Below are 25,627 nucleotides of genomic sequence, written 5' to 3'. Positions count from 1 at the left end.
GTTCGAGCCGAAGCTCGTTCCTAGTTCATTTTTGATCCAGTCCAGGTCCACACTTGGTCTGATTATCAAAATTCTGGGTCCAAGTTAAGGCTTATACCTAGCCTAGCCCAGGTCTAAATCAGGTTCACTCTCAGGTCTGAACCTAAGCCCCCTTTTGGTCCGAGCTAGGGGCTCGTGCATGATTCAGTCTGGGTCCACACCAGGTCTGATCTCCACAATTCTCTAAGTCCAAGCCCAGGCTTGCACCTAGCTTGGTCCAGCTCCAAACCAATCTTACACCCTTGTCTGAACCTAGACCCACTCTTGATCCGAGCCGAGACTCGTACTCATCTAGTCTAGATCTTAGTCTAGGTTCTAGCATAGGTTTAAGCTTAGATTTTCCTTTAGAGCTAGACTAGGCTTACCCTAGTTCAGGGTCTAAACCCAAAACCCATTGAGTTTAGCAACTCTAGATTCCAGTCTAGTCTTAGCCTAGGTCTTAGTTAAGGTTTTGTCCCTAGAGTTAGGCTAGGTCTACCCTCAGTCGTCGAGTCTAGCTCTTACCTAAGTCTAGATTCTGGAACCCCACCGAAAGCAATCACCATGTCAGTCACTCAAGGTGACGAGGATTATCGCTCCACGGCCGATTCTAAGCCTAACTTGCCTAAACTTAGCCACCAGTATGTCGAGATCCTTTGGGATTATCGACAGACCTCAGGTCCATCCATTATCCAATGCCTAGGTCTTCAATTAGAGGTAGAATCCCAAGGGTTCACTCCTAATTCTGAAATCTGTGTGATCTGAAAAGCAGGTTCAGCCCGAAAGACTCTGAATAGTCAAGGGGTAAAGACTCTGAATAGTCAAGGGGTCCGATCTGAAGTTGTCCTGCAAGGGGTCTTAGGCAATCGAAGTAGGAGTCGAGTGAGGGAAGAAAATCATGCAACATTTAACGTCAATTCCCATAACTCGAACCAAGACAACCCTGAGGCACAACGATCTCAAAATCAAGACCCACTTAGGTCTAGGGGATCTAACCCAACCTCGAGCCACCATAGTACAGCTCATGATGTCCTGAAAACTATCTGAAGTAGAGGTATTAATCTAGACCAACCCTTAAACGAAATAGACGTTCAAGCTTCCCTTAAAAGTCTAGTTGACCTAAGTTACACTTTTCATGCCCCAGCTTACGGGCCGATGCCAAAACCAACTTAGTGGTATAGGTCAATCCTTAGCACAACCGAGTGAGCCGATTCTTCAATCGGTCCCTCTAGTTCATTCGGTCCAACAAACCATGCAATTTTTGCAACAGGTGGCGACACCTATGGGTTATTACGTCCCTTAGGCACAAATATATCAAGCCACCTCGGTGACTGCGGCTCATCAATCTCAGGCCCATGCACGCCAACAAGTACCCCAAGTTTCAACTTATCAATCTACGCTTGGGACCCCACCGACCGGTGGGCCTACTGTTATGCCAAACACCCAACATGAAGGCACCTTAAAAGCAATGCAGGATATGGTCGTAAGGATGAGAATGGATGAAATTCTACCCCTGAAGGCCTACGTTCACGAGATCCTTGGAGCCATGGAGGACCTTCCCCTAGGATTTGTGTCCTGGAATTTAGAAACAAGTTCAATGAGAAGAGCGATCCACATACTCATGTCAACGCGTACCTCCTCTATGTTCGAGCTTTGCGAGACATGCCTAACCAACTGAAGGCCATATTTTCACAAACATTAATCGGTGATGCCTTGAACTGGCATCGGAGAGCAATGTCTGCTCGACCACACATCACCTTGGACAAAATGTTCAACCTATTCGTCTCTCACTACTGCGGGTCTAAACCAAGACCTCTCTCCCTGGGCGAGCTCAGTGCAATGAAACAAAACCCAGGAGAATCCTTTGAGGATTTCATCGGTCGATTTTGTGAGGCGGCGATACGGGTCATAGAATGACCACTTATGGACCCAACCAAAATCTCCATAGTCTTAGAGAATGCCGCTCCTGAATACATGACCTTCTTCAGCCAAGGTCTTATCCCCCACTCTTTCGACTCCATGATTGAGTGGGTGGCGTGACATGAAAGGGCCAGAGGGACACCCCTTAGTACCAAGCCCAACACTAAACCGATAACAACTCCCCAAAATAAGAACAAAAATAATAACAATAACAAGGGGAATTCTTCCGGTCAGGTTAATGAGATTGTCATTAACGGACCGGCTCAAGGTTCAGTTACTCAATGCAACAATCAAAACCACAATCGAAGGGGTCAACTAAGAGCCAACGCTCAATATAATAACCAAAGGTGAGAGGATAATTTCACCCCTCTCAAAGACCCATTAAAAAAAGTACTGGAATTACTCTTGGCTAGAAATATGGTTTATCTCCCACCACCAACAGAACCACCATTTCAAGTTACAGATAAGAGCAGGTGGTGCAAATGGCATCAAAACCATGCTCAGGATACTCAAAACTGCTTGTATTTGAAACGAGTGATTCAAGGTTAATCAATAGGGGGGACATCACTGTCGCACTTAGAAATCAACCTATCAAAGATCAAAAGATGGGTTTCTTCACAAATATTCTCCCTAAAAATATGGTCACAACGACCAAAAAGCCGGGAGCTCGAGATAACTCAAAAGAGCCGAAGAAGATCTTTTGAGCCTTCTAAGAGGAAACCCTTCATCTACGAACCTCGATAACCTTCCCCAGTGGGATCAACATGATGAGGATGACACATTATAGATCGATATGATTAGGATCAATGAAAAGGGATCATCTTCTAAATAAGGGGCCAACACCCCAAAGTCTCCCATTACTCTTGCTAGGGCTGACCCTATCGAGCTTCAGGCTGACGAGGTCGATTCCCTAACCCGAAGAGGCCGAGTGTTTAAACCCATTCAATTGATAGCCGATACTCTCGATGAAAAAATGGGAAACACCTCACAAGCCACACAACCAGCAGGGGTCGTAGATCACGAACCGAACAATGAAATTCATGAATCCGCAACTACCTACGATTTACCGGCTCATCTCAAGAAGATCCAAGCCCAAATCTCTGTCTTGGAGCTGCTTGCCAACTCACCAGCACATAGATCTCAGATTGAAAAGGTTATCGCTAAGACACACATCCTGGGCAACACACAACCGGATGAGTTGTGCGGAATGATCAACCAGATGATGGTACCAATGCCAATCATGTTCACGGACGATGACATCCCAGCCAGCTTCAACCGCTTTCATGTCCAACCTTTGCACATCACTATTTTCATACAAGGATATGAGATGTAGAGAGTGCTTGTTGATAATGGGGCATCCTTAAATATATGCCCTATGAAATCAGTGAAGCAGATAGGCAAAAGCCCGGATGACTTAAAGCCATGTCAATAAACTATCACTATATACGACGGGACCAAGAGACAAGCTGAAGACATACTGCCTCTCACACCTAAGATCGACCCTATCGTCAAAGTGATAAAGTTTTATGTCTTAGACATAAAACCTTCATTCAACATGCTGCTAAGAAGACCGTGGCTGCATGAAAACCTCGTGGTCGCCTCTACGCTCCATCAATGCCTCAAATTTCTGACTAAAACAGAGTCACAAGGTACATGTTGAACCCTGCTTTTCTCAATCCTAATATACATAACGGGAAGCTAGCTGTACGGGTCGAGCTTGAAGAAACCCCACTCGCCTCCTTTGAACAAGCCGATTGTGCCACCTTATGCTTAGAGGCCAGTGACCCTATTCCTCAAATTTTGCAAACTTCCGCATAATGGAAGATATCATCCAATGTCAACATCAATATGGTTTCGGGTCCCTTGAAGCTTGGCACATGCTCTTCTATCAAGGCTTCCAACCAAACTAAGGCTTGGGGAGTCAAGGGCAAGGCGTATCGGAGTTGATTTCTTAATCACTACAAGTCAAAACTGAAAACAAAGATCGAAGAGGTCTCGGGGGTTCTCTCACCCTATTTCAAAGCTGGATGAAGCCTTCAAGCTATTCGGGCTTTGCATCTGGAGGCATTCAAAGCCTCAACCCTCTCGATGCCCGTCCTTAAAAACGACTGAAGGTGATCCTTGAATCCCTAAAGGGGAATAATTCTTCTTCTGTAACTCAGCACACACAAGAATTGGGAATTGAAGTCTTTTTTGCTGATCTGGACTTGAAGGTATGCACAATCGGCTCTAACACAGTCAAGCGTGCTCATCCGCATATTCAATCCCAAGAAAGGAATTAGTCGATCACTCCCCTATCTCGAGAATCACAGGAAGCATACCAGCTGCACCTTCAAGTCCCGATGCCAAAAAATGGATTGGCGCAGGGTGGTCATTTAACCACCCTAGGTGTCCAGTCCCCAACTTTTCACTCGTGAGTCCCATAAGGGATACCTCTTGTGATGTTTCAAAATTCGTTGAAAATTCAAAAACATGATAAAATTGATAATAATGAAAAAGAATTTTTAAAAACGGCGAACACTCATGATTGCCCAATAACGGGCACAATACCCAAGACGACGAATTGGACGACCAAGACGAAGATCCAGAGAGCCAAGAGTCTGAAGAAATCCCTCAACCTGAGGAACTCACTTCCCATGTTGAGAAATTCAAGAAGAAGTTCGATGGTGACCCAATGGCTATCATCGAAGAAACGATCGACGTAAACCTAGGAACTGAGAAGGACCCAAGGTTAACCAAGAGTGGAACCTCCCTTTCTCTTGACGAGCGAAAAAATATGATTTCCTTTCTCAAGGAATATCGTGATGTCTTCGCCTGGTCATACGATGATCCCACATTAGTGCAACATCACCTCATATTCAACGAAGGGGCAAAGCCTGTAAGGCAGAAACTCGAACGTCAAAAGACCCACCTTGAGCTCAAAATTAAGGAAGAAATTGACAAACTGCTCATAGTGAAGTTCATTACCTCTATCGATTACTCATAATAGTTGGCCAATATAGTAGTCGTACCTAAGAAAGATGGGAGGATCCGAATGTGTCGACTACCAAGACCTCAACAAGGCATGTCTGAAAGACAATTTTCCACTACCAAACATAGATGCCTTGATCGACAACATTGTGGGGCACGATATGTTGTCATTCATGGATGGCTTCTCAGGCTATAACCAGATCCACTTGGCAGAAGAAGACCAAGCTAAGACTTCGTTCATAATGCAATGGGGAACCTACTACTACTGTGTCATGCGCTTTGACCTCAAAATGCATGGGCAACTTATCAGCAGGCAATGACTAGCATCTTCCACGACTTAATGCATGCCATTAGGGTCATAACACAATGGGGAACCTACTACTACTATGTCATGCCCTTTGGCCTAAAAAATGCAGGGGCAACTTATCAGTGGGCAATGACTAGCATCCTCCACGACTTAATGCATACCATTATGGAAGACTATGTCACCAATATTCTGGTCAAGTTGAAGACCAGGTTTGATCATCTCACAAACATGAGAACCATTTTTGAAAGACTTTGGAAATATCAACTCAAACTTAATCCACATAAATGTGTTTTTGGAGTTGAATTCGACAAATTCCAAGGGTATATAGTAAGCCAAAGAGGCATTGAGGTGGACCCGTCCAAAATACGAGCCATCACTGAAATGCCTCCTCCTTGAAACATTAGAGAAATCTATGAGCTTCAAGGTCGCATACAAGTCATAAGGCGTTTTATTTCACAACTGGTAGACAAGTGCACGCCATTCAATAGGCTCCTTAAGAAAGATACCCCATTCATATGGGATAATGAATACCAAGAAGCGTTCGACCAAATCAAGAAGTACCTCACAGAACCTCCCATCCTCAGTCCTCCTAATCCAGATAAACCCCTGTTCCTATACATGTCAGTGAAAGATAAGACAATGGGGGCAATGTTAGGACAACAGGACGACCATAGAAAAGAACAAATGATATACTACATCAGCAAAACCATGGTCGACTATGAAACAAGATACACGGACGTGGAGAAGCATTTCTTAACACTTGTCTGGGCTATGAAAAAATTAAGACATTATGTCTTATCTCATATAGTCAAACTCATCTAAAAAATAGACCCACTCAAATACTTATTGGAAAGATCAGTCCTTAATGAACATTTGGCGAACTTGAGAATGCTATTGAGTGAGTTCGAGATCGAATATGTTACTAAAAAATCGGGCAAAAGACAAGCCATAGCTGACCACTTGGCTGAACAAGCAATGCCAAATAACACTCTCATCAACATGGATCTCCCTGATGAAAACCTTTTCACAATCGAGGATTCAATTTGGGAGTTATACTTCGACGGTGCAAGGAACGAATACGGGTCTGGTATAGGAGTCATACTATGCTCACTCGAGAATATTTTAATGCCAACAGCCATCAGATTGAATTTACCATGTACCAACAATATTGCTGAATATGAAGCCTTGATAGCCGAGCTCGAGAATGCTATGAGAATGAAAATCCAGCAAACACGAGTGATTGGTGACTCCTTACTCGTCGTAAACCAAGTTCAAGGGATTTGGAAGGTGAAAGAAGAAAAACTCAAACCCTATTAAGCAAAGGTGGAAAAGATGATCCCATATTTTAAGAAAATCACTTTTCAGCACGTAGTTAGGGAAAATAATCGGTTCACCGACACCCTTGCGACTCTTGCTTCAATGGTTGATATTCCTTCAGAAATCACCACACTACCATTCTACATCAAAAACAAACATGATCCTTCCCTACCAAGGATCGAAGAAGAAATAGAGCAAGAAAATAAGAACGATGGTGAACTGTCTCTCATGGCTTCAAATGCGCTAGTTAAGGAAAAACCATGATTCCATGATGTTCTGTCCCTGCTAAAAGATGGGTTATACCCTGAAGAAGCCACCAAAAAGGATAAAGAATCCCTTCGAAAGTTTTCTATGAGATTCTTAGTAAGAAGTGATCTCCTGTTTAAAAAATTCTTCGATCGCATCATTCTACGGTGTCTTGATCAACCAGAAAGCGGCCAAGTACTGACAGAGTTACACAATGAAGGAGGTCATTCTGGGGCAGCCGCCTTAGCTCAAAAAATCAGGTGCCAAGGCCATTACTGAACCACCATGGCCAAAGACTGTTGGAAGTTCATCAAGAGGTGTCCCAAATGTCAACTTTATGGAGACCTCATTTATGCACTATCTGTACCACTAAACTCACACCGTCCGTATGGCCCTTTGCCATGTAGGGACTTAATATCATCGAATTGATATCACCAAAAGCCTCCAACAGCCACTGTTTTATATTAATGGCTGTAGAGTACTTCACCAAATGGGTAGAGGCTGCATCATTTGTCAAAATTGAAGGACAACATGTTGCCCGTTTCATAAAGAATAACATTGTATTCGGATTCGGTGTTCTTGAGTCAATCATTATTGAAAATGGATCTAACTTAATAAATGAAAGGGTCACCAAGGTGTGCAAAACTTTTGGGATAACGCAAAAATTCTCGACACCTTACTACCCTCAAGGAAATGTACAAGTAGAGGCCACAAACAAAGGACTTCTCAGAATTAAAGACAGAATAATAGAAGGTGGCAAAGATTGGCACGAAAAGCTGAACGACACGCGATTGGCCTACCGGACAATTGAGAAGACTCCTATTGGCATGACCCCATATTCATGGGTGTATGGTATGGAAGCAATTCTACCCATTGAAGTTGAGATACCGTCTCTTCGAGTGCTTATCCATAAAGATTCAAATGAGAAACAAAAAATTGATGCGTGAATTGTTGCCCTCGTTACTTTGGATGAAAGACGACTACGAGCAACAAAACATATCATTGCTTACCAGTGTAGAATCGAGAGGGTATACCAAAGAAAAGTTGTTCCTTAACAATTCAGAGAAGGGGACATGGTACTCAAGAAAATCTTCCACACTCCTGCAAATCCATACCCTTTAGGCAAGTTCAAACCTAATTTGGAGGGGCCAATCGTGGTTACCTGAGTGCAAGCAGGCAATTCTTAGAAGATAAAAAGTAAGGAGGGGTACGAGCACAACGACCCCATTAATGCCATGTATCTCAGAAAATACTACCCGTAACGGGCTCAAAAGAGTGGTGAAAACTTGAAAAGGCACCACAAAGAAAAAAAAAAAAGAAAAAAAAAATGAAAGTGGTGAAAACCTGAAAAGGCATCACGGGTAAAAGAGAAAAAAGAATAAAAAAAAAATCTCCAAGAATGAGCTTCTGATTTAAAACACTCAAATACAAACCAGTACTTGCAAGTTCCAACAATAATGCACAAGTAGTCCCTTAGGACGAAGACTCATCCTAAACCCTGCAGGTTCCCAACATAACCCTCTCAGAAAGATGCCGGAGGGTGACATGAATGGAAGACCAAAGTGACTTCGATGAACCCTGGAAGAATGTCGAGACCTCTCGAAGATGGGAGCCTGCAATAATCTAAAGAACTCTTCATGGACCCACGAAGCACAGAATGAAAGCTCTAAAGGTAAAAGAACAACTTTGAGACTTTTGATTTCTCACGATCCCAAAAAGAAATCCTTTCATCATCTTTGGGTAAAACATAATAAAGAAAATAACCACCAAAGGGGCCACAAGTGGCAAAACTATAAGGCTCGTCCCTTTTGAAAATGCTTTTCAAATTGAATTTTAAATCATCCATTTTAAAAAACAAAACCCTTTTAGAAATGAATTCCTCCATCACTACAATAGGTTAAACTGTTAGTCAATCTGGCCTCGTTCTCAAAGCCAACTTCCTACGCTTGTTATGAAACTAGTCAGGCACTCCATGGTTGTATGAGTATAATTACCAACTACCATATATCGGAGATGGGTGAACCTCGCCAATGACGATACTGGTTAGTCTGGGAGAGTTTTTCTTTCGACTGGATTCTTTGAGGTAAAATGAGCCAAGCTATCCCTGTATGTGTGTATGATGACCCAATAGCCAGAAATTCGAGACAAAAACCCTACAACTAGGGGTTTGAGTTTGTAAAAATTCAGTTTGAAAAGTGTGTGCAAAGAAAGCGTCCCGCTCTACTTCGATAAATTAATTGCACACTTACAAGTTGAACAAGGACCCCCCAACAAGGGCAATAAAAAATAAAAAATAAAAAATAAGGGGGATTTCACAATACCATAAGATCAATCAAAATGGGAAATAAAATTTTGAATGTCTCAAAACTCTGATTTAATTCATCCATTGAAATGGGTTTATTACAGGTGCTCATGCCATCAAATTTGGTCCAACGACAGTAATTCCTACTGTCCAAACGGGCTTCAATAGAACGAAAAAAGTACTGAAAATGAGAATGATCACGAGATCAATTTATCCATGCCAAGAAAAAATAAATAAATAAAGAAAAAGAAAATATTTGGCTATTCAGTCTTCGGCTTCGGATCAACATCCTTCTCCTTGAGTTCCACCATGAAGGCTATCCATCAAGCCATTTTGACTTCAGCTTCTTCCAAGCTGATGTCAGACACATCGTTAATGGATTTGATTCGTTTATTTGAGGAAGAGGCATTGTCTTCTCGAGAACGCATGGAATCCTTAGTAGGAGCGGAAGGTTCACCACGAAGTCTCGAAGATCTGGGGCATAATGGAATAGGATAGGCACATTCTCACCAAGAATCATAGTTGGAAGTGGTCGTGGGCTGGTCTTGCTTGACCAACCCCTCACTAGAAGAAGACTTCTTTCCTTTCCATGACAAACCTGCCTTAACAAGAAGCATGGAAGAGTATCGTCGAAGCGGAAAGATAGGGCGGCGATCGATCGGTTCCAAAAATAAAAATTTCAAAAAATTCAAAAGAAAGACTAATTCACTCCTCGGTGGCATGAGTCTAAAGTGGCAACGAGTATTCCAGAAAAAAAGAAAATAAAAAAATCAAAAAGAAAATTCTCCTCGGTGGCATGAGCCTAAATTGCCAACTAAAGTCTAATTCAGTTCAACGTCAAAATCGTGCGATGTAAAAGAGCCGAGACAGGTACCGTCTAGCCCCGTACGACGTAAACGGTTGGGTGTATCTAGGGCACAAGCACCCTATTCAATGGAAAAACGTCAAACTTGTGCAACGTAAAAAAGCCGAGGCAGGAACCGTCTATCCCCAAATGACATAAAAGGGTTCAGGTGTATTCCGTTTAGCCCTGTATGATGTAAGGGTCGGGTGTATTCCGTCTATCCCCATATGATGTAAAAGGGTTAGGTGTATTCCGTCTATCCCCGTATTAATGTAAAAGGGTATGGTGTATGGTCCATCGCTGCATGACGCTAAACTACTTAGAGGGCTCTATGGTTGCAAAAGTTAAAACTGCTAAGCAACCCTATTTTTTGAAATATCTTTCTCTTTTCAAAATTTCACTATATGTCTTGTGTTTTCGAAACTTTAATTTCTTTGTTTAAATCGTAACCAGTCCTTGCTCCAGGTTCTATTTCAAATCTCCCCCTACTTTCAAAATTTCTAAAGGACTCTTAAAACAAAGGAGCTTGGAAACCCGTTTATGATGATTACTGTGTTACCACGATTGTTGCGTTGCTACCTCGTCTCTCTTTTCTGAAACGGCCAAATAAGTCTTTTCCCATAGAAAGCCTTTTCCTATAGACAGCCTTAGGAAACACTAAGGAAATCAAAGAAGATGCCAGGGTTAAAAAAATTCAAAATGTTAAAACCCCTGACGTTAAGTGGCGTGGCTAGAAAATCCAACTTGAGTTTCAAGGTTGAGGTGGGTGAGCTCGGTGAGCGCAACGACTTGGAGGGATTAGTTGGTGTGCCCCTAACCACGTGACCTCAAAAAAAAAGTTAAAATGTCTACAATATCTTTGACGTTCACATGCCCCTCGAAGAAGAGGGAAAGCCAAAGTGTATACTTCTTTGCCACTCACTTGTCCCTCGAAGGACAGGGAGTGCCAAAGAGGGGCAACTGTAGATACCCCATTTTTAATATGGAAAATTCTATGGTTTTCTGAACCCTTAGCACCACATTATCCTAGTAAACCCAAAATCCATAGTTCACACTGTTGGAAGATATTTTTCATTAACATGGGGCCCCTGCTCAAATAAAAGCCTAGTAAACAGTGGAAATTTTGACAGTCTCATAATAGCCCCAAAACTAGTCAACGACTTTATGAGGAATCAAAAAAATATCCTACCAGGTTTCATCACATTTCGACATGTCTAAGGCAGTGCAGACTGAGAAACAGTTTCAGTAAAATCGGCCTCTAGCACCCTATAACTAGAGCTATCTTTTTGGTGTCTCAATTTGCTATGGGACTACCGCCATTGGATCTGAAACGGTCAAAAAAGGGTCAAATTTCAGCTTGAACGAACACTCCAGGAAGACGTTATAGGCAAAAGAATGAAATAGGAGCAACTGCACGCTATTCCCATGCGGCCACCCTGCAACTCCACACCATTGAAGGGACAGTCACGAATAGTGACTTTTGACAGTCATATCACACTCGTCCCAAGTTGTATCGTGTTCAAATTTGGTAAGTATGTTCCTCTCGTCAAGACGAGCATTTCGATATGTGGCACACCCTGCGATTACACCCGACCACGAAGAAAAGCTAGAGCAAAGTTGCTGATCCGTGAAGAAAGTGCAAGAAATTCAGCAGCGTTGTGCCTCACTCGAGTGGCCAAATCACGCCACTCGTGAGCCCGATCGATGTGAGATCAATTCCATCACGTGTGTAAGGTCTCAGGCTACCTCTGACCCGAACCCTGTACATGCTGAATGGTGGAATTCTGCACATGAAGCCGATGAAGTGACTGCAAATTCTGTCGCCAAAATTCTAGATTTCGGCAAAAATTCCAAAGTTGCAAAATCTTCATTCGGGCTCGAAATCGAGCTACCTTTATTTCCCCGGGGTTGTAATGACATGCTCAGTGTGATCCAGTGAAGAAATCACAGAAAAACATCAAGGAACGAGCACACTATCGATCCAAAATTTCAAGATTCAACTAAAATTCAAGTCACATGCTCGTGCCCTAAAAACACGATCTATGGCTCAAAGTTAGTATCAAATCGATCGCCATGCGGAGCCTTATAAGAAATCAATCATCTTTTGATCAACCGGGCATCATAACGACTTTAGATCATCCATGCAAGATCACACAAGTTCTAGGGCAACACAGAGACTGTTCTGAAATTCCACAAATTGTTAGAAAGGGGCAAAATATGTCATTTTGCACCCTATTTTCAAATTTTTTTTAATTCAATTTAATCTTAACTTCTAATAATTAGGGTTACTTTTGATCATCCACTCATGGTTGGGGTAAATTCTATATATACCACGTACCATCATTGTACGCAAAGGCAATACACACACATAGAATACACAAAGAGAGAGTTTTTACTTAATAAAGTTTCTCTTTCTTCTCATTGCTATATCACATTTAGAGAGAGAGTAAGGTGAGACCGGTACCCTTATGCTTGAGGTAAATCTTCTCTCTCTTCTTTTTCTTTTCTTCTCTCTCTTCTTTTTCTTTTCTTCTCTCTCTTCCTCTCTTTCTTCTTCCTCTTCTCTGTTGAGCTCCCCTCAGAGGTCGTGCACGGCAGTGGAAGTGCCATGCATGCCTCTCCTATGGTCTAACAGGTTGCGCATGGGGATGGCAGCACCATGGTCGAGCTACCTTCTCATTATGTTCGTTCATCTCTACCTCCCAGCGAGGCTTGCAGACAGTGCTGCTCATCGTTATCCACAGACGCGTCCACGATACCTCAGTGAAGAGCGCAGAAGGTGAAACTCAATTCCGCCTGCAGGGGTCTTCCCTCGTACTCGCCTATCGCAAATGGAGTTGCCTTTCGCCACCCGGGAGAGGTCTCGGTAATATCTATCGCCGCCCGCAAGCTTTCTTTGTGTGCATGGTGCTTATCACGGTCCACGAGCCTCCTTCATGTTCTCAGCGCTCATCGGTGTTCCCCTTGCATCCCATGCCTACCGCCGTGTGCCTTAGGAGAACTATTGCCACGTGCTTCGCAAATGGCTATCGACGTATGCTTCGCAAATGGCTATCACCCGCATTTCACGAGAGGCTATCGCCGCCTGCACAGGGGTGCGCTGCCTTCTCGTGTTTCCAACGGCAATGCCTAGCACCGTCTGTAGTGGTTCCCCACACAGCAAGCAGTAGTGTCTAGTGCCTTCCGAGGGCCGCGACACTGCTACTCTACAGTCGTGGTTGACGATGCCTAGAGTCATCAGGACTCTATCTCACTGCCATCTCGTGCCTTCTCTTCATTCTCTCCTCTTCTCACTTGATTGAGGGTTTACCTCGCTAGCACCGCCATATCGGCCTCGGTTTTGAGTAGTCTTGCTGCTGTGCTGGCCTTGAGTACCATGCTTGTCTTGCTACCACTCTAATTCGGTCACTGTTTGGCTATCAATCTAGTCTTGTCCCTACATCAAGTTTTCTTCTCTGTTTGACCTTTGCTGGAAACTTTCCCTCCGTCTTCCTAACCTCTCACATTCTTAGCCACACGAATAAGCATTTCCCTAAGACAAGGGTGGGTCTCTTAGAGTCACTTGTCTTGCAAATTAACCATAGAAGTGTTGTGCAAAAAAATAAGGAGATTACAGGTCAAGGGAGGTAATTTCGAACCAACTAAAGCAGCTGAGGGGATTTTCAATGTGATCTAAGAGGGTGCCCACGCGAGCCAGCCTGAGTAAGTCTAGAACCCACCTTAAATTCCTCTCTCATCGGTTGGTATACCTGCCCTTACTCTTGAGCAAGGTTAGAGAGATCTCAAATCCGGGGTAAACTAGAAACCCAAGATATGTACCGCCCGATCATCTAGATCCAGACGGCGAGATCGAGGCACTTAACCAGCTTGGCGACTTCATTGGGACTTACTACCCCTTAGTCGGTTCGCTCTTGTTTGACCAGTATCCTCTTTTACTTTCTGCATTAATTTCTATGGAATATGGGTTATTCAACACGTTCATCCGAGTTGGGGACTTCTGTATCCCCGCACTAATGACTGTCCTAAGGAAGCAAACTGCCCGAGCTTTCTTTCTTACTCTTTTACTGAGTTGCGACTCGCGATCTGGCTCTCAGGTTCTTTCCTAGGTTGGTGCGAGAGGGGACTTAAAGGTCCCTGACTCCCCGCTTTCTCGCCCTGGTGGACTCTCCACCAAGGCCCCTTGCATCAGTGGCACATCTGCCACTACACATAGCATGCACCCTGCTACCGGCAAGTCCCTTACCAGTCATATTGCTGAGGTATATCGTCAGGCTGCCCTGACCCCTTTTATGAAAGGCAAGTGAGTTGTTGTTGCTCCTGAGGTTCGCCGTAAGGAAACCCCCCATACTCCTTCACCACTTCAAACCCCTACACTTAGAGGCTCGATACATCGAGGCGGAGACCCTATGGCCTCTACCTCTCACACATACCTATCGGCTCGTGGTCCATCCACTTGAGTTGCACCTCAGGGCAACCTTCACATCTCCTTGAGCTCGCATCCAAGGCTAGGCCTTCTCGAGCCGAACCCTACATGCGTCATGCATTTGCTTTTCTTAGCTCGGGGCAACGCTAACTCTATGCCACCTCGAGCACATGAGGGTCGATCACTCACACAGCTTCACCATGTGAGAGATGGGCTCCTGCCTAGCCCCTCACAGACACAAGCTCGTAGGTCTCGGCCTCCTCAGGTCGAACCCGTCGACTGAGCCCGGGCTGACTCCCAAGTCACCCGAACGACTAACCCTAAAGGTGCACACACACCGACTCTGTAGGTTCCTCCTTGGTCCAAACTCAGGCGGAGTCATGAATCAACAACTTCCTTTGTCGCTCTCCAGATATCAGGCAAGCACCTCGAGCCTTGGTACTCAAAGGCCTTCCCTAAGACTACCATCTTGAGCCAGCCTCAAGTTAGCAATGCACCCAGGCCTCACAAAGGGATTCGGGGCAGCGGCCTGATGTAAGACATGAGGCCTCTAACCTCCAAGGCAGAAACCCAGGTTCCCTGCTGTCCTCGGACCCATTCCCTACTCCAACTCATACACACGGCCCTCGCATGTTCAAATAAGGCAGGGAAGTCCACGTCTCAGGCTCGGTTCTGGAATGAAGTCCACAGCCATCTCAGGATTATGCAAAAGAGAGGTCTTCAGATCCTGACCAAAGAAGACTCCAAGGTAGTTGAGGTCACCACCTATGATGACCTCCTTCCTCGTAATCCCTTTTTCCCTCTCCAAACTCTAGAACCTGAGCGAGTCCAAGAGTATTGCTCAGTCATCACTACTTCGAAAACATAGTCTCAAGACCATCGAGAACCGGTCCTCACAAGATCAGCATACAAGGCTCGAGTCCAGTCGGGGAAGGCTGGACCCCTATACCACCAGGCTCTGACCTTCAAGAAGAGATGGTCAGTGTCATGGTGATAGAAGTTCATGGTGACGCTCAAGAAAAGCGAATGAACAAGTTTGAGGTAATGATGCAATTCATCCTTGAAAAGATGGAACTCCTAGAAGGCCCCAGGTCCCCTTATTCGACTGATTCCCTGATCGGTGAAGACACGGTTCCTAGGAAGAATCCTCCCTTTGACTCCTATTTACCCAAATATGCCTTGCCACCTCTCCGAGGTCATGGTATCATCCCCCAAAGATGAAGCTTCCTCCTCTACTTCTAATTCGCCAAAACAAAATAAGACGTTAGAAGTAACGCTTGAGCCCGAGGTAGCCCTAGAGGCAGACCTTCCAGTACCAAGGGTCACCTATACACCGGACGAGCAAAACGTCGTGCATGTCCCCATTACTCTTCTAGAATTTGAATCGACTTACCAACCACCAAGGAGAGTGCTCCAAATTCTATCCTCGTTGAACAAGGGGATCACCAAGTCAAAAGAAGGTCCTACACTTCTCAGGGGTTATCGATATGGCTCTTAGGAACAAGACCCCATGGCAAAGCTAAGGAGTGAGGCTCGTAGCTTGCAGACTCAATTGGAGGTCATGTGCATCCAAAGCACTTGAAAGAGTTTGTCCTTGAGACTAAGACTTATGATGAGCTCAAAAGTAGTGTGCATCGAATCGAAGCCAAGGTTCCCCCAGACTGGAGCATTTACAGCAAGTAGGCTCATCAAATCATGAGAACCATGAATTATGAGCCCTTGTCCAATCAAACACTCAGGGGTGAGGAAGCAGTTGGTCCCCCATTCGAGGTCATTGAAGCCACAGCAGGCTGCCATAAGACGAAGCAAGGAGTGGGCTATTCCTTTTCGTCTCAAACTGCGAAAGAGCAGAAGCAATAAAGAGAGGAGGGAAGAACAAAAGACATGCCGTACACAGGAAAGAGAAAATAATTATTTCATTCATCAAGGAAAAATATTACAAGTGTCTTTTCTTTGCTAAAAAAAATAACATGGAAAGGAGACACTGTCAAAAGCAGTCAATGATTTCATTAACCTTCCCTCTACACTCTTCGATTGAGGCCTTCACTCGCCCAATATCGGCCCTCAATTCAGCCACCATTTTGGCCTCATGGTCCACTAGAGTCAGTTGTTTCTTAAAGGAGTCCTCGAGGTTCAGTAACTTCTGGCTCAACTCCTTATCTTTGGCTTCCCAGGCTGCCTTCTCCTCCTCCAACTCCGCCAGTGCCCACATCCAATTGGCGATTTTTGCCTTCAGGGCTTGTACCTTGCCATGGAATGTCACGGCTTTCTCAACAAGGGCAGACCTTTGGGAGGAGGCAGCTTCTATTTCCCCTACCTGGGCGTCAACAGACTCATGGCTCTGTTTGAGGGAATTCTCCAACCACTCTACCTGTGAGTCCTCTACTCGCTTTGCAGCCTTCTCCACCTGCAGAGCCCCCATCCTCCTTCCCTTCAGCTCGTTGGAAATGCTGTCAAAGTAAGGGAGCAATTCGAGCACACTTATTATGGGGATCCTCCTCAACTGCAAGAGCGTTTTTCCAAGCTCTTCAAGAGGCAACTCCTTCAGTTTCTGGAAACCCGTTCGCAGCATCTCAAAGAAAACACCCGGTATCCTACTGAAAGTGGGCCTGGGCAGAACAACATGAGCAACCACAGTAGGAGGATTCCCAGCTGCAGCCAAGGCCTCAGGTTCCCTAGGTTCAAGGGCAACCTCAGGTTGCCCTGGGACCTTAACGATAGCCCCTTCGCTCATAGCCCCTACTGTGTCCACTTCAAGCTCAGTCCTCTCATGCTCAGGTGCTGTGGCTGCACCCTTTGCAGGATCCACTGCCTCAGCCAGGGCAAGGTGGACCTCCTTTCTTGGAGCACTATCTCAGTGTCGAGCTGCACTACAATAGCCTCTCCCGGGGTAGTGACTTCTCCCTGCGCCCTCTCTTCTCGAATTGCCATTTCCACCTGGGAAGGTTTGACATCTTCCCCTTCTTTTTCTTTGCCCTTGACTTCCACAATAACCACATCAGCTACAGGCTATTTAACGGGGCTTGCCTCCTCTACAATTGTGGATGTCACCTTTGGGCCCTCTAAGCTTGATCTCTGAGGCTTGAGGCTCCATCCTCTTCTATAACCACGAGCCCTGCCAAGGATTCCCTCTCCTCGATTGCCTCTAGAGCTCCAGAGGCCCTCTTCATGTCCGCCGCTTCATCAAGGCCAGCCTCCTTAGCCCCATTCACCTCCATTGGGACTGATCTTTCCCCTTCAGCCATGGACATCACTTCCCGATCCGAAGTAATCGCGATCGGGGCAGTAGGATTTGAGGTATCGGCTCGAGCCTCTGAAGGGCCAAGAGAAGGTTCAGGTGAAGGAGAAGGCGAAGTCTCAAGAGCCAAAGGCGATGCAGAAATAGCAGGAGATGCACAGCCCCCTGAAGAAGCCGAGAGCGAGGAGCAGTCTTCTGCCTCGTGAACGACATGGATCTTACACCCTTTGCATTTCGAAGATCTGGCTCCCTTCTTAGCCAGACCGCGAGAAGCCACTGAGGTAGCCCGCTTCCTCTTCTTTCCTTTGCCTGCTCAGGTCCAGCAGTCTTCAAGGTGCTCGATTTGGATGAGCTGGAGGCTAGCTTGCTATGAGAGCCGCTCCCTATCAACCCATTCAAATCCTAGACTGGACGCCCTTCATGCCCCGGGACCTTGTGGCCTTCCTTCCATTTGAAGTTGTCAAAGACATTGTCAAAAATGCTCTCTATTTTCTCCTCCATACTAAGAAACCGTGGGAAAGACTTGTCCACGATAATCTGATGAGGCCGCCCGATCACGCGCCAGTCATGGGGGAAGCTGAGGGTAAAGATTTCGCCTAGGGGAGGGGTCATAGCCATTTTTCGCTGCCCTGTATCTTCCCTCCAGTGGCCACCCTCCCCCTTCCAAGGGTATTCCACATCCCATTACCCCTTGTTGATGATCCTCCACCAAATCTTGTGCGCCTCGATTGCCCTTACCGTCCTACCAAAATGGGGCAGCACATACTTATTGACCTTGGTGGCCTGCAAGCATGTGGCCCTAGCAGTGTGAAAGTGCCTTGGAAGCTAAATGTCCCGGAGAGTTCCCAATTGGTCTTTCTTCTAACAAGCAGCCCTGCTATGTTGTTTCTCAAAGAATACTAAGAATGGACAACCTTGATCTAGCCCATGCTACCGGGCAAACGGATGGGGGACGTAGCCCTCAAGCTTCATGCAGTAGGCCAGAACTCCACCTCTCACACTCATCATGAACATCAGCTCTTTTGGATTGGTGAAGTCACCATCGACGTGATGGCCTAACTCGTCAACAAACACACGCTCTGTGAGGCCTCCAACTAGGAATGCCACCCAGGTCATGTGTAGGTGATCATTGTAAAACAAGCTGCATGCATGGCCTGGGGTATAGAAAATTGCCTTTTGCCAGGCAAATTTAAGCAAAAATGGGCACACGATGTCCTCCAATTCTCTAGTTCTGAGGTATGTGTTCGAAAAATAAGCTCCAAGCTAGCCATACACATAATGGATTGGGAAAGGAGCCTTGAAATCTCTCGGGAAGGCCTCGCCATCTATAATGTCATTCCCTTCTTCATCCCCTTGATATTGTCTCCCCCTAGAAATGGCTCCTAGGTCATGATAAATACTACATAGAACAGGCTGTGTGAGTGTGTACTCCTGCCCTCGTGCCATGTCGCAGGCCACGTAAAAAGTGTCGAGACGAATGACGTCTGCCCCTCCTAGCAAGGCAAATTTACACAAGAAGAGCACCTAGTAAGCTGTTAGGAAGATATGCTCATTCTCCTTTTGTAGCTCAAAAATTTGTGGAGTTTCCTTCTCTTCTTTTCTCAGCAATGGACCAACTTCATCTATATAGTTGTCGTAGAAGAATGTTACCTATTTGGCAATGGTGACTCGCCCACTTTTGGGCTTATCATACAGTCGCTGGTAGATCCTAAACAATTCTTGAAGCCCGACCGACGGGGCTTCTTTGCCTACCTTTTCCCCTCAAAAAATGACTGAGTTCGGGGGTATAAACTCGTCATACATAGAACCATGGAGCGACAACCCGCCAACGAAGTGCAGGTCCATTACTAACATCCCAGCCTCCTCATGACCAAATGTGTTGCTAACATGGCTCCAAGTTTTCAACAACGCTTTGATCGTGTTTGCGCAACGATCGTAGTAGCCCGCCGAGCACTGGATGGCGATCGGCAAGGAAGCCCGTTTGAAAGTATTTCTGAAATTCCTCAGCACTTTCATGGTCCACGAGGAGTACCCCTTTAGGTACTGGTGCTCTCCTTGTACCCGTAGGCCGGCAGAAGACGATTTCATGCCTGGGGTTTCTATCATCCGCTTGCCTAGAGTCGGCAAGTTCGCATTAAAGGTTATGTTTCGGTGTAGGAAATGCAAGAGGCCTACCCTTTTCTCTACACTCACATTGCCATCATTGTCTTCGCTCGTCATCAGCTGGTCCACTGACAAAGGTGACGCTGAAGGGCCACCTCGGTTCACACAAGATTTCAGTGAGCCAGATTGGATCACCCCTCACCAAGCTTTCACCAGTGAATTCATCAGTACCAAGATCCCTTCTCGTGGGAGATTCTTAACATCTGGAACGGTACCTGAAGACTCAGCCATTAGATCAGAAGCTTCATTGATAAAGGATGCTTGGTAGTCAAGAAGAGACTACGCTCACAAAGATGTATAGCCGACTGGGCACTCAGGGTGTAATGCTGGAAAGGTATTGCCGCCTCGCAGCTAAGGGCAGGGCTATCGTTGTCTGCCCGCTGAGATGGTATTGCCGTGCGTAGAGGGCAAGCTATACAGTCTCATAACCAAAAGAAGGTATCGCCGACCCATGACCAAGGGACTATCAGAAATGTCTGCTCTCCAGTTGTTCACATGTGCGTACGTCAAAGTAGGGGCATGCTACCTGACAATCGTGATGTGGCCTGACACCGCGTGTGTGGAGGGTGACTGTTCGTTGTCCCACGACCCTTCGCCTCCCGACCGTTGTAGGTCTGCGACCCCTCGGGTTCCCATTGGCGTTTTCCCTCTTCACCGAGAGTTCGTTCCTTATTGTCGAAAAGTCCTTTCCTGCCTTCTAGTCGATACCAGAGTTAGTGCAAACTACCAAAAATCCCCAAAAGCTTCCCTGAGACCCTGCGGGTTGGTCCTCTCCTTGCTTTTTCCCTTCACCAGTTTGTCACAAACTCACCAAAATTTCACTAAGTTCTCGGTAAGCCCACTACTGCTGCTCTGTCTTCCCCCTGATAGCCAAAGGATCGTCAGGCTCCCACGACTTCTCAGCAATCGCCCCTTCAGCCATAGGACTATCGAAGAAGGCACTAGAACTCTAGTAGAGCACCTCTGCAAATCTTGCTAAGGCCTCGAGGAACCCTGTTCCTTGCCCAGAAAGCCTTGGCAGTCTTCAAAAGTATCCACAAGCATGGTACAAGGCTCATGACCTGCTCGAGTTCATCAGAAATCCCTTGAAGGCCTGACTGCTGCAAACTTTTGCCACAAAATTCTCGACTGAGGTCTCTTCTCAAAAGCTCAAGCTCTCTCTCTCTCTCTCTAAAAACTCTTTAACGGTTTTACCCTTTTGTAAAACAGAGGCTATCATCAAGGGCCATCGTCGCGTGCCTTCACCCAGAGGCTATCTTCATGCCCTTCGTCAAGGATTTAATGTTGCGCTCTTCAACAAGTACCTAACGCGTGCACGCACCATCTAGGCCATATGCCGCATGCGCCATCCGACACTTGATGCCACGCGCATGCCATGACACTCCCATCTGGAACGTTGTCCTGCACCCTCAGGAAGTTCATTCCCTCACCCTAACTATGGTCCGTGTTGCATGACCTTAAACTGCAGAGCCACGGTCCAAACCATATGACCCTAAACTATAGCGGAGGTCTAGTTGCACGACCTTAAATTGCGTAGTCCTTTTCGCACGACTCAAAACTGTACGACTATGGTCCAACTATGTGTCCTTAAACCATAGTGCACATCCTAACCGCATGACGCGAAAAGGCTTAACGACATGGTCTAAATTAAATGACCTTAAACTATAGCGACGATCCAGTCACATGACCTTAACCTGCATGGTTCTAGCCGCATGACTTTAAACTGCATCGCCATGGTCTGAGCTACAAGACCCTAAAACTATAATGCACGGCCCGAGAGATGAACCATCTCTTCACTAAGGTGTATTTAATCAACATCCCCAGTGGAGTTAGATGTATGCAAAGATCATACCTACCCCTTTAGTCCCCAATTGGTTTGTTTTGGACCAACAACACAGCGAGAGTCACATCCTATTGCGACCCACTATCCCCATGGAGTTAAGGTGATTCTTATCTTCTCAATCCCCAGTGGGGTTACACCTGTGCTCCAGTTGACATCCCCAGTGAAATTACGTGCATACCATTACTCATTATCCCCTTGGAGTAACACTTATCCTCTTAATCCCCAGAGAAGTCTGCTTACGTCTGCCACTCTCGTAGGGCCACCATCTTCATCTAAATCTATCTGCTTGTGTATAGCCTTGACTATGTTTATCCCCAAGGAGTCAGATGGCTATCCACACTTCGGTCTACATTGCATTACCTTAAACTGGACAGCCATGGTCTATGACTTTAAACTGCACAACTATGGTCCTAGTTGCATGACTTTAAGCTGCATAACCATAGTCCAAACTATTTGACCTTAAACTATAGTGGAGGTCTAATCGTACGACCTTAAACTGCATGGTCCTGGTTGCATGAATTTATACTGCATGACCACGGTCCAAGCTATATGACCTTAAACCATCGCGCACCTCCAAACTGCATGACGTTAACCTGCTTCTCTTAGGTCCAGGAGGCATGACCTTAAATACACCCCCATACACGTGCACACCCCTTTTACTTGCATCTTCACACACGTCTTCCCTAAGCAACCCATTTGTGTACACACCTCACCTTTATTGCCTCTTCAGTGAGTCCCCATACGCGCACACGTCCTTTACGTGCATCTTCATGCATGCCTTCCCTAACCGACCCGTCATGTGCATGCACCACCGTCATTACCTCCCCAGAGTGTCAATCATTCCCTAGTGAGTCTCACCCATGCTCATAAAACGGCAAGCTATCTCGCCACTCATACTCGCCATCAACTAGTGGGCCACCATTCTTCACCCACCATTTTTTCTGCATAGGTGGCCTTGTACCGTCTTCTCAAAGTGAGTTTAACTACCACCATACTCACTCCATGGCCCCAACAGATTTTCATTCATCACCATCATGGTCCAGTTGTATGACCCAAAACTATAGTGGACATTCTAGTCGCATGACGTTAAACGACTTCACACAGGTCCTGAAGGCATGACCCTAAACACGCCTTCACAAAAAAAAGGGGCATGGTGTACACCTTTACAAGGGAATGCCATGAGTAAAAATGATAGACGGGCATGGTCATGAAACCATGAGTAAAAGAGTTCTATGGAAAACAAATCCTAGGCATAGTGAAAACCCCAATAGGGCATCGTGAGAAAAAAAGGATGAAAAGGGTGGACATGATCCTGAGGTCATGGGTAAAAGAGCCAAGAAATATTAGAAGTTGGTGAAAACCGTCTTTACGGTGTCACTACTCATGTTCAAGTGAAAGCCCATGAAATGGGGCTTAGATCGACAACACAGGTTGACACACTACCGTCACCTTAGCGAACACTCAGTTTCCAAACAGTCATTGGTTAGGTGCCTCGATCTCGCCTTCTAGATCTAGATGATCTGGTGGCACGTATCTCGTGTTTTTGATGAGATTTAAGATCGCTCTCTCAGAACCTTTCTCGAGAACAAGGGTAGGTATACCATCCGATGAGAGAGGAATTGAAGGTGGGTTTGGGACTTACTCGGGCTGGCTTGCATGGGTGCCATCTTAGATCATGAAGAAAGTCCCTCAGTTGATTTAGCTAGTTCGAAATCACCTCCCTTGACCTGCAATCCTCTGGTTTTTTGCCCAACACTTCTATAGTCAATTTGTGAGACAAGTGGGTCAAAGAGAACCACCCTTATCTTAGGGCACTGTACATTCATATGAGAGGCCGATGAAATGTAACGTTCATATAAAGATAAAAAAAATGAAGAATACTTGACAAAGAGGCAAGACTAGGATGGCAGCTGGGAAGTCATCGACTTGGAGTGATAGCAAGATGGGCATAGTCTTTAGGACCAGCAAGGCGGTAATACTACTTGAAACCGATACTGATGTGGCAATGCTAGGCTAAGTTACCCTCAGTCAAGTGAGAAAAGAAAATAAAGTGAAAAGAAGTCACGAGACGGTAGAGAGATGGCTCGACGGCACTGGGAGTTGCCACTCACGACTGTGGAGTAGCAGTGTCGTGGCCCTTGAGCGGTGCTCAAGACTATTGCTCATGGCTAGAGAGTGAGAAATAAACTATAGACGACGCTAGGCATCACCATTGGCAACATAAGAAGACAACACACCCCTACGTTGGCAGCGATGGTCATTGATGGAGCGCGTGACGATGGTCATTTATGAAGCGTGCGACGGTAAGGTGCAGGGCATAGGAGGGACGTCGATAAGCACTAAATACGTGAAGAAAGCTTACAGACGGTGATAGGCATTGCCAAGGCCTCTAGCGGGCGGCGATGGGTATCGCCGTCTACTATAAACGCGCAACAGGGAAGGATCCCTTGCAGGCGGCAATGGGCTTCATCATCTGGGTTCTTCACTGAGACGTCAAAGCTACATCTATGGACGGCGATGGACAACGCCGTCTATAGGCCTCACAGGATGAAAGAGATAGAAGAAAAGAAGGAGAAGGAGAATCGTGCATGGCACTACCATCACCATGAACGACCTGTGTGACTTCAAGGGAGGCATGCACGACACTGCCATTACCCTGCATGACCCCTACGAGGAACTTAGATAGAGAAGAGGGAGAAGAGAGGAGAGAAGAAGAAGAAACGAAGAGAAGGTTTACCTCGAACCTAGGGGTACCGGTCAAAAGTTTTTCTCACCTCCCTCTTGATGATACGTATATATAGAATTTGCCCCAAACATAAGTGGATGATAAAAAGTAACCCTAATTGTTCAAAAGTAAGACTAAATTGAATTAAAAGAAATAAAAAAATAGGGTACAAAATAATAGATTTTCCCCTTCCTAACAATTCATGGAATTCAAGAGCAGTCCATGTGTTGCTCTAGAACTTGCGTGATCTTGCATGGATGATCCGGGGTTGTTTTGATGCCCGGTTGATCGTAAGATGATTATTTTCTTATAGAACTTGGCATGGTAATCGATTTGATACCAACTTCGAGCCATGGATCGTGTTTTTAGTGTGTGATCATGTGACTTGAAATTTGAATAGATCTTAAAACTTTGGATCAATTGTGTACTCGTTCCTTGATTTTTTTTGTGGTTTCTTCGCTGAATTACACTGAGCATGCCGTTACAATCGTGAGGCAACAAATGCAGCTCGATTCCATACCAGAAAGAAGATTTTGCAACTTTGGAATTTTGGTCGGAATCTGAAATTCTGGCAACGGGATTTGTAGTCATTTTGTCGTCTTCGTGTGTAGAATCCAACCGTCCATCATGTATGGGGTTCAGGTCAGTGATAGCCGAGGACCTTATGCACACGATGAAATTGGTTTTAGATCGATCGGGCTGGTCAGTGGCGTGATCTGGCCGCTCGAGTGAGGCACGAAATTACTGAATTTCCTGGACTTTCTTCACGGATCAGTAACTTCTCTCTAGCTATTCTTCACACTCGAGTATCGTCACGGGGCGTGCCACATATCGAATCACTTGTCTTAACTAGACGAACATGCTCATTGAATTTGAGAGTGATCTGACTTGGAACGAGTGAGATATGAGCATCGAAAGTCCCTATTCATGACTACCCTTTGCAGGGTAGCCGCATGGGAATAGCGTTCGGCCCTTCCTATTTCTCTCTTTGGCCTATAACTTCTTCCTGGAGTGTCCGTTCAAGTTGAAATTTGACCCAAGGGGGTTTTCAACCATGCCAAATCCAATGGCAGTGGTCCCACATCAATTTGATACACTGAAAATGTAGCTCTCATTATGTCGGAACTGTTTCTCAGTCTGCACTGCCTTAGACGTATCAAAATATGACAAAAATTGGCGGGGAATTTTGAGTGACCTTATGAAGATCTTGGCTGATTCTAGGGCTATTCTGAAATTTCCAAAATTTTCACTGTTTACTAGGCTTTATTGAGCGGGGGCCCCATGTTGATAAAAATACCTTCCAACAGCATG

Source organism: Amborella trichopoda, chromosome 2 (genome assembly GCF_054954075.1).
Source record: "Amborella trichopoda isolate Santa Cruz 75 chromosome 2, AtrichopodaSantaCruz75HAP2 v2.0, whole genome shotgun sequence".
In the NCBI taxonomy this organism is placed as follows: Eukaryota; Viridiplantae; Streptophyta; class Magnoliopsida; order Amborellales; family Amborellaceae; genus Amborella; species Amborella trichopoda.
The sequence above is the reverse complement of the archived record's forward strand: the minus strand, read 5'-3'. Positions refer to the sequence as shown.